Genomic DNA, 9,619 nt, shown 5'->3' with positions numbered 1-9,619 from the left:
GTGCGAAGACCCGAGGCAAGGCACAGGCCCGGGGCTGAGGTCGGGCCGCGGCCTGCGAACTGACTCGGGACGTCCCCGGCCCGAGGTGACCCGCCGAGCTAGACGGGACCCCGACGTCACCGGCGAGGTCGGGACTCAGCGGCACCACGCCCCTTGGGGACTCTGGGGTACGGAGATCCCAGGAGAGTGGTCTTTATTTATATGGCACCAAGAGGGCACAGGGCCCGGCGGACCTGGACGGAGCGGCCGTGTGCGGGCTCCGGCGCTGCTCGGCCTAAACCCAGCGCTCGGCCCTCCAGGTAGCAAGCTGGCGCCCGGGCCGGAGCGGCGCGGAAGACGCGGAGACCCCGGTCCCCGGGACTGCACGCTGGGTCACCAGGGACGCGGGCAAAACTTCCGAGCCCGGGTTATCTCGTGGGTGACCTGAGGACACAGCCTGGAAGGGTACCGAGTGGCACGATGGCCCCGCACAGGGCCCCCGGGAGAGGACCAATATGCCCCGTCCGCCTGTCCTCCGGGCCGCATCGCCAGGCGCGATGCCAGGGAAACCCGGGATGAGCCGGCCTGCGAGCCCAACGCGACCCAGGGCTGGCGGCTGCTAGCGACAGCCACCTCGTGACAAACTTCGTGCACAGCCTGTCCGCTTCGCCAGCCCTCGGCGCCCCCACGCCCTTGCTCCCTCGCTCTTTTCGGAGGATCCCTGCGTAGCCTAATCCTGACCCGCCAGAGCGTGCCCAGTGAGGGTGATTGGTGCTGGGCCCGCGGCGCATGCTCACTGGTTTGGGTTTGGGCGGGTTCCCGGGGCGGGGAGCCTGTCTTAAGAGAGGCTCCGCTGATTGGCTAACTGCTCAGGCCACGCCTATCGCCTTCTGATGGACAGTTTCTTACCTGCCTGGTCAGCTTACGCATCCCGCTGTGGCCTGGAAAACTTGGTCTTCAGTGAACTCCCCGCATCCCTCCTGCCTAAGTACCCTAGGGCGTCATAGTTACCGTCACCGAGGTGGAGGAGGTCGCCCGTTGTGTCCCACCCCATCCCAAAGCTAAACATTGGCTTAAAGCATAATCTTAAAGTGGTAGGGAAAAATACCGATCTAATGCAGGAGGCAAAACACCACCGTCCTGGACTTAATGGGCAGGTCTGGCAGGAGGTTAGGCATGCAGTCAGCACTCAATAAATGCTTGCTGGGTTGTGTTGTGTTCCTATTGCGTTGGGACCGCTGGATGTAGCACTGAGGGAGCCTGACACATTGAAAGATAAACAAAACAGTGCGTGGCTAATAGAGCAATTACAGACGACCTCATTTCCTCCTCTGAGAAATGAGGGATGGCCAGGACGTTTCCCTAGCCTCTTCTGTCCCAAGAGTAGGGCTTGGGGACCCCAACAGAGTAGAGCAGGTCGCTGGTGAGCATAAGCCTGCCTTTTTTGAGGAGCTTGTGCTGTTTTGCAGGACTGTGCTCAGCTCCTCCTTACTCTGGGGTTGTCAGGGAAGGTCTAATAGGAACTGTTAGGAACAGCTATATTTGGAGAATCCTGAGTTAAAGTTTCCCTTTGAGACTGACACCCTGAAAGTACCAGCAATACAAGCACAGCTCTGCCACTTAGACTCTCTAAACTTCCATAGAAGGCAAACATGTATTACTATGTATTTTTTATTAAAAATAGCAAAGGCCCAAAGGTTGTGGGGTTTCTTTTTTGTTTTCATCTTTAAAAAAATAATGTTTCTTTTCTTTTTTTTTTTTTTTTTTTTTGAGAGATTTTCGCTATAGTGCGCGTCTGCTCGCCAGACAGAGAGACAGAAAGCGAGAAATCACCCCCTAGGGGGGATGGTCACGCCGCAATCCCTTCTCCTCCATTCTCCTCTCGGGATCTTGGGCACGCACGCACACGCGCCCAGCGTGAGTTTTAAGTCACCGGTCCCGCACGCGAACCGCGGTCGACTACGTGGGAGTCCAGCGACATAGCCATTACGCTAACTGCTGGTTCCAAAAAAAATAATGTTTTAAGAGCTATATGATTAAGTAAACTATGTATGTGCATGTATGTATAAAACAAAATTTCAACAAATGAAGTGTTAAAAGATAGAATTGACTTTTATTAGCGATGCATTGAGTATTCTCTCTAGAAAACAGACAGAAGCTCTACCCAGTCTGGCAGGACCACTGGTTTCTGTGTGGTGAAAATAGCAGCTTGCTTAAGGTCGGGTTGCTTCAGTTCCTTGAATGGGTTAAAGGAGAAGGGACTGACTTATGCCTGCTAAGGCTGACAAGAACATTTGATTGCTGTTATGTGGAAAATGCATATTTGGATATTTTCTTGTTTTATTTAAGCTTTAGTTTGATTCTGTGGCACTTAACACTAGTTATTCCATTTCAGTTTGGTCTCTTGAGACCTACTTCAGGAGCTCAGTTCAAAACAATAATCTCCCATAAAACTTACTTAAATTTACTTATTTAAATGTAATGTTTAAATTATCTTATTCTTAGAACTTATATATAGAAAGTAAATACATATATTTAACTATATATTCTTAGAACACACATATATATGGAGAGAAAGATATATAGATATAGATATATAGAGAGAGAAAGTCAAAGATTCTCTCAGCTGTTCCACTAATTTCAGCCATGTCTCTTCCACTCCTAAATTCTGCACTTGCTTGCTGATTCATTAGATTCTAAAACTAGCAGATTGTCATTTAGGAAGCAAGGGAGGACATACACGTGCCAGCAGTATCATTGACAATGTCTAGCTGAGCACAAGTTTTGATCAGAGGAGCACGGGTGGAAATGTAACCTAGGCCCACGAGGATAGATTTACTCAGCAAGCCAGCGCTTAGCCTCTGCTGCTTCACTGGGCCATTCCTCATGTATCAACTTCAGCAGAGACTCTGTCCTTACTGCTATGAGATAAACTGTGCCCCCTTAAAAAAATACACTGAAGTCCTAACCCCACCACCTCTGAATGTGGCCTTATTTGGAGATAGGTCTTTGCAGATGTGATCAAGATAAAATGAGGTCATACTGAATTAAATGATGTCCTTATAAGAAGAAAAGAGGCCCGGCTGTGGCAGTGCACACTGCTAAGATGTTGTGCTCTATAGGCTGGGAATGCCTGGGAGACCCAATTCCCAACCCAATCCAAAGGCCATGCACAGTGCGTGCACATATAATCTAAAAAAATAAAATAAAATAAATGAAGTTCCAGGTATGGTGGTACACAGGAGGCTGAGGCAGGAAGATGGCAACCTGGCATGACACTGTCTTTGAAAAAAGAAAAAGAGGAAGAAGACAAGAGACACATACACACAAGGAGAAGACCATGTAACAAGAAAGGCAGAGATTAAAGTCATGCATCTACAAGCAACAGAACATGAAGGTTTTCCAGGACCCACCAGAAACTGAAGAGGGGGAGGAGTCTTCCCTAGAGTCCTCAGAGGAAGCACAGCCCTGCTGACACATTGCGTAAGACTTGGAACCTTCAGAACCGTGAGAGAATAAACTTTGTGAGAACAGCCCTGGGAAACAAATATACTTACCAAAGGTTATATTTTAAATCCCCACCAGAGTGAGCCCAGAATTATGAGTTTTTCTGGCATTAACTCTCCTGGAGAGGGGATCATACCTTTACACAAGGAGCTGGCCTGGACAAGGTGGCAAGATCCTATCTCTCAAAACCAAACCCAAAAACTAAGTTGGTGGAAGATAAATCCAACTCCTTTGCTCAAGGGAATAACTCTGTCTTTGTTTTTCCGAAACTGTAGGTAGAAAGCTTTCCTTTCTGTAGATGGTATTAGTAGGTAGCAAAGATAAAATGTAATTGTAGCCAGTTCTGAAATTTGCATATAAATGACTATACTACACCCAAACATTTATAACGCAAGCGTTGCCCATATTTAATGTAACCTGTTACTACATCATTTCCTTGTTAAGTTTGCCTTGGAATTTGCATGTGTCTCAATGACACATAATTAGTTTGAAATCTTCTCCGCATATATGTTGAAAGAGCATATTTGGTTTTAACAAAAACAAAAAGTAGCCTGTAAAGAGTAGGCACTTCTGGGGACCAGCAGGTGGCGTGGTGATTAAGGCGCTGGACACTCCTGCATGTTGAACCGCAGTTCAAGTCCTGGGCCTAGAGGCTTTCTTTATCTCTCTCTCTCTCTCTCCCTCTTTCTCGTCAGATTAAAATAAATGAATGAATAAATAAAATTTTTAAAAAAAGAGTAGGCACTTCTACACATTGTAACATCCAGGAAGGTGCAGGAGGGATTTTCCCCTATTTTATCTTTGTATTAATTGCATTTACAGTAAGCAACTCTGCCTTTTATAGTTCATTTCCTAAATGTTTCTTGCATTAAAAAAAAAAAAAAATTAAGTCTATTTTTCCAAAAGCAAGAAAGAGAAAGTGACAACACCCCCAGTGGATCCCAATGTTAGGATCCACCCGAGTCTTCATCCAGTCCCAGATTATGGGCGTATAATGCCCAGTGTAATACAGATTAAAGCTCCACTGATATTTATGTTTATTTCTAATCAGACTGGGAAAAAAGTATTCTACTTCACCCAGAAAGGCTCTGGGGAAATAGGCACTCAGACATGGCTGGAGGAGGTGCGAGATCAGGCCCCACTGTGCAGTCGCTGCATCCGTGTCTACCAAAGCCACATACACATTTGTCTTTTGTGCTGGCAAACCCATTACTGGGAATTTCCTCTGAAGATAAACCATGAACAATAAGAAAATCCTATGGACAAGGTTATCTGCTGCAGGGTTGTTTATGACAGTAGAATACTAGACAATACCTACACACCACATATTAAAGATTGAATGAATGTTATGCATACACACAATGAGATGTTATTTTACTGTAAAAATGGAAGGTATCTATCAGCCAATGTGAAATGACTTTTAGGATATATTTTTAAGAAACAAGAAGAGTGGGGGCCAGCAGGTGGCATGGTGTTGCGATGCTGGACTCCCACATGGTCAACCATGGTTCAAGTCCCGGACCTAGTGGCTTGCCTTCTCTCTCTCTCTCTCTCTCTCTGTCTCTGTCTCTGTCTCTGTCTCTCTCTCTCTCTCTCTCTCCCCCCTCCATCTGGTGAGCACACGTGCCCTATAGCAAATTTAAAAAGTAACAAATAAAATTAAATAAATAACTCTTAAAAAATAATAATAAGGGCAGAGTCAATAGGCTGCCATTATTTTCCTAGGATGGTGAATACAAATCTCATTTTTAAAAAAAGCTTATGGAGATGCTTTCAAGAGATTGATATTATTTCATGTCCACCTAAATTCCTACATGTTTTGTAATGCCGTTCAAAAAATAGTGTATCAAACAAAATCCAGATGTTTTAAAGTGTAACTATGAATTACCTTGGGATAGTGATGAAAGTTGCAGTCCCTACCCTCTGCTTCCATCGTGAACAACCAGAAATGAGTCTAGACTAAGTTCAGGCCTCTTCTGGCCCAATCTTAATATTGGTGAAAAATCCTGATATTTCCAGATGGAATTAGAAACCTAATTCCTAAGACCTGAGATCTTTTTTTCCTCCCCAGAAACCAGGCAGTTCCAGCTCTAGGCAGGCAAATGAATGTTTTTTGTTGTTGTTGTTGTTTTATTTTTTTTTATTTTTTGGAGAGGTTTTCATTGTAGGGCACGTGCGCTCGCCAGACAGAGAGAGACATAGAGACAGAAAGCGAGAAATCATCCCCCAGGGGGGATGGTCATGCCGTAATCCCTTCTCCTCCATTCTCCTCTCGGGATCTTGGGCACGCACACACACGCGCCCGGCGTGAGTTTTAAGCCACCGGGTCCAGGGCGCGAACCACGGTCGACTACGTGGGAGTCCAGCGACATAGCATTACACTAACTGCTGGTTCCCCAAATGAATGTTTTTTAAAAGGAGAGTTGTATTTCATTATTGGCCTCCCAGATTTCTTCTAACGCCATGTTCCTGGGAGTAGTAGACAGTCGAGAGTTCCACTAGCATAGACTTGTCTTATTTCTGACCTGAGTTTGATCTGGCCAACGAGGAGACCTCACTGCGGCCAGGGTATCTCAATATGTTTCCTCGTCTGTGTTCATAATTCCAGTCTGGAACCCCTCTGGAGGCCGGAAGTACAGTAAATCCCACCGCTCTGAGTATCTCTCCATTCACAGCTTTTTAGATTCCTGATTCAGTGAAACCTGTGGCCCTCTCAGTGAAGACAATTAGAATTAAAATTATGGGTTAATGTTATTCAATAGTCCAAAGAATAAAACATGGGAAAGCACTAAAGAAGATGGAAAAGAGAGAGAGAAAGAAAAAAAAAAATCTGACTGTATATTAAGTGGAAAAATACAAATGTCTTACGTGAAAGAACTTTGCATATACCATTCTGATTGCTAGAGTCGTCTTTGTTAAACTACCCAGTGTCCATTTGCAACCCAATATTTATAGACCATAGCATCAGATGACTTTAGTTACTATGGTAAGCACAATAAGTGTTACTCTGAAAGAAAATGTGACCAAATATTTGTATGTTATAGCCTGTTCGTTGAATGTTTTTCTTTTGCTTTCGGGTGCGTGTGCTTGCCAGAAAAACAGAGAGACAGAGAGTGGGAAATCTCCCTCCTGGGGGATGGCCACGCCACAATCCCTTCTCCTCCATTCTCCTCTTGTGGTCTTTGGCTCACATGCACATGCGCCCGGTGTGAATTTAAGCCACCGGGTCTGGGACTCAAACTGCAGTCAACTGCATGGGAGTCCAGTGACATTGCCATTACGCCAATTGCTGGTACCATCATTTAATGCTTTCAACCACATTTATTACAAAATATTTTTGTTCAGCCAAGTATTACAGTTTACCCGACAGTAAACCCAGTGACAGTTCTGGCACTACTGCAGTCCCTCCCTTTACAAAATTCAGACGTGTAGATTCCCCTCACTATGCTGCATCCTGATGGCTTGAGAGAAGCGGAACCGCTTCTGAGCTGGCAGTGGCAGCGCTGACCTCCTGCGGCCAGCTGTGTGCAGCAGGAGTGCAGTGGAACCACACAGGGCAGGCCCTGGATTCACAGGGATCCTGAGCATGCCAAGTGCACATGTGTGTGCCCACGATCTGGGCTGCTTTCTCTTTCACACACTCTGTCTCCCTAAGATAAACAAATAAACATAGTGAAAAAGCCCTGAACTTCCTAACCTGTTCTGTTTCCTCTGCTAACCCGCAGGAAGATGGACATTGTTAACCAGCACTTTCCCTAACCAGCACCTTGGCTTAATATCCCAATCACAAATACTTCTTCCATCCAACAGGTAGAGAAACAAACAAACAAAAACAAGAAAACAAAAGCTGTGTCAGCATTCCACTCCAGATAAATCAGATAGATGGATATTTATCATTTAGCCTAACGAACAGGTAAGCTGTGATACACAAACAAAATGTATATTGTTAGTTGAATTGTTCTGTTAAGTTATAAAGTTGTGAGTATTTTTTGTTGCTCTTTATTTTTTTTAAGTAAGTTATCTGGGGGGAGAGAAAGAGGCCACTGGGAAGGATTGCTTGGTTCAAATTTTTCCTTTTTATTCTACTTTCACTTTTCTATTCATTGACATATCGCTTAATAAGAATGATCTGTAATTTTGACCAAAATATAAATTTATTGTTTTTTCTGTCATTTATATATGATCTTTTTTTTAGAGAGATTTCTGTTATAGGGCGCATGTGCTCACCAGAGAGACAGAGAGAGACAGAGCGACAGAAAGGAAGAAATCACCCCCACTAGAGGGGATGGCCACACCGCAGTCCCGTCTTCTCTATTATTCTCTTGGGATTTGGGGCATGCACGCACATGCACCTGGCATGAGTTTTAAGCCACCAAATCTGGGACTCAAACCACAGTAACCTACGTGGGAGTCCAGTGACATAACCATTACACCAACTGCTGGTCCCAAAAATGTTTGTTTTTAATCAAAAACAAACCCCAAAAAAGGTGTTTAGATGCCAGTAGGTGATGTGGAGCTTAAGGTGGCTAGATCCCACATTGCCAACTGCATGATTAGAGTCCCAGGCCCAGGTTCTTGAAAAATCATGCCAGGTGCGTGTACATGTGTGCCCAAAGTCCCAAGAGGAGAATGGAGGAGAAGGGACTGCAACACGGCCATGTGCCCTAAAGGGGTGATTTCTCACTTTCACTCTCTCTCTCTCTCTCCCTGGCATGTACATGTGCCCTATATAACAAACTTAAAAAAAAAAAAATTACAGCCAGAGAGAGAAAAATGCAGAGAGAAAGTACCTTCCAATGGGGCATAGTCACTCCGAAATCCCTTCTCTTCCCTTTCTCCATCCTGTCAGGATCTGGGGCATGCCCATGAACGCACACACTCACACGGTTGGTTATGTGTTTCACACCACTGGGGCTGGGATTCCAGTGTGGCCAGCCAGATGGGCTCCAGCTCCCTTAATCTCCACACTATAGGGCCAGTCTCAGAAATGTTTAAAAATCATACTTAGGAATAATGCAAGGAGATGCCTATCTCTGTAGGACATTATTCTTCTGTCAGTTGACGCTAATGTATTCATTTGCCAAATATTTATTGAGCACTTGTATTAGGTACAATTCGAGGTCTTTAAGATACAGCGTGATTTCCAAAGACCAAAACGTCTGTCCGTGGGGAGCTTACATTCTAGTGTTAGGAGACAATTGACACATAAGTCAAAGAAACAAAAGGTAGACAGTTTGTATTTTTTAGAGACAAGTGACATTATGTTGCCCAGGCTGGCCTTGAACTCATGATCAAGGCCAGCTTTCCGAATAATTAGATCTACAGACATGTGATAATGTAGCTCAAAAGGTAGGATGTTCTGATAGAGGCAAGCACTCAGATATTAAACAAGGGAGAGGATGATGACAGATGGGGGTGAAGTCTCAACAAGAAAGGAATTATTAAATAAAGACCTGAAGGCAGGACCAGCTGGTGGCATGGTAGTTAGGCGGTTGGATCTCACATGGCTGACTGCACAGTTCCAGTCCTGGACCCAGCAGCTTGGAAAACACCCTGGGCACAGGTATATGTGCCCAAAGTCCCAAGAGGAAAATGGAGGAGAAGGGATTGTGGAGTGGCCATCTCTCCGGGGGGTGATTTTTCCTTTCCCTCTCTCTGTGAGTGTCTCTCTCCGGTGAGTACACACGCCTTATAGCAATCTTTTAAAATCTGAAGGCGGTGACTCATGAGACGTAAGGTATCCAGGGAGAAACAGCCCAGGTGAGGCGATGGCAGTGCAGAGGCACTGAGGCAGGTGCAGGCCTGGTGTGTGGATGGCCGGTCAGAGCCAGTGTGGCTGGCACGCAGTGGCGTGAGGAAGGAATGTTTTATAATACATGCGATCTAAAACATTAAAAAGTACAGGCCGTGGACAGACAATGTGGAGCTGGGTCGCACAGTGCAGCATGAGTAGATTAGGTAGTGTCTTACTGGCCACCGCAGCCATTTTGAATCTGGGTCGTGACTCGGAACCACTGCAAGGTTTTGAGCAGACGTCACTGGCTGTGCTCCAGTCCTGTTTGCACTTCGTAGGCCACAAGCACAAAGCTGCACTTCCCACCTTCCTGGCAGCATGCGGGTTGTGCAACGGGTT

This window comes from Tupaia chinensis, unplaced genomic scaffold, assembly GCF_000334495.1.
Source record: "Tupaia chinensis unplaced genomic scaffold, TupChi_1.0 Scaffold000057_1, whole genome shotgun sequence".
In the NCBI taxonomy this organism is placed as follows: Eukaryota; Metazoa; Chordata; class Mammalia; order Scandentia; family Tupaiidae; genus Tupaia; species Tupaia belangeri.
The sequence above is the reverse complement of the archived record's forward strand: the minus strand, read 5'-3'. Positions refer to the sequence as shown.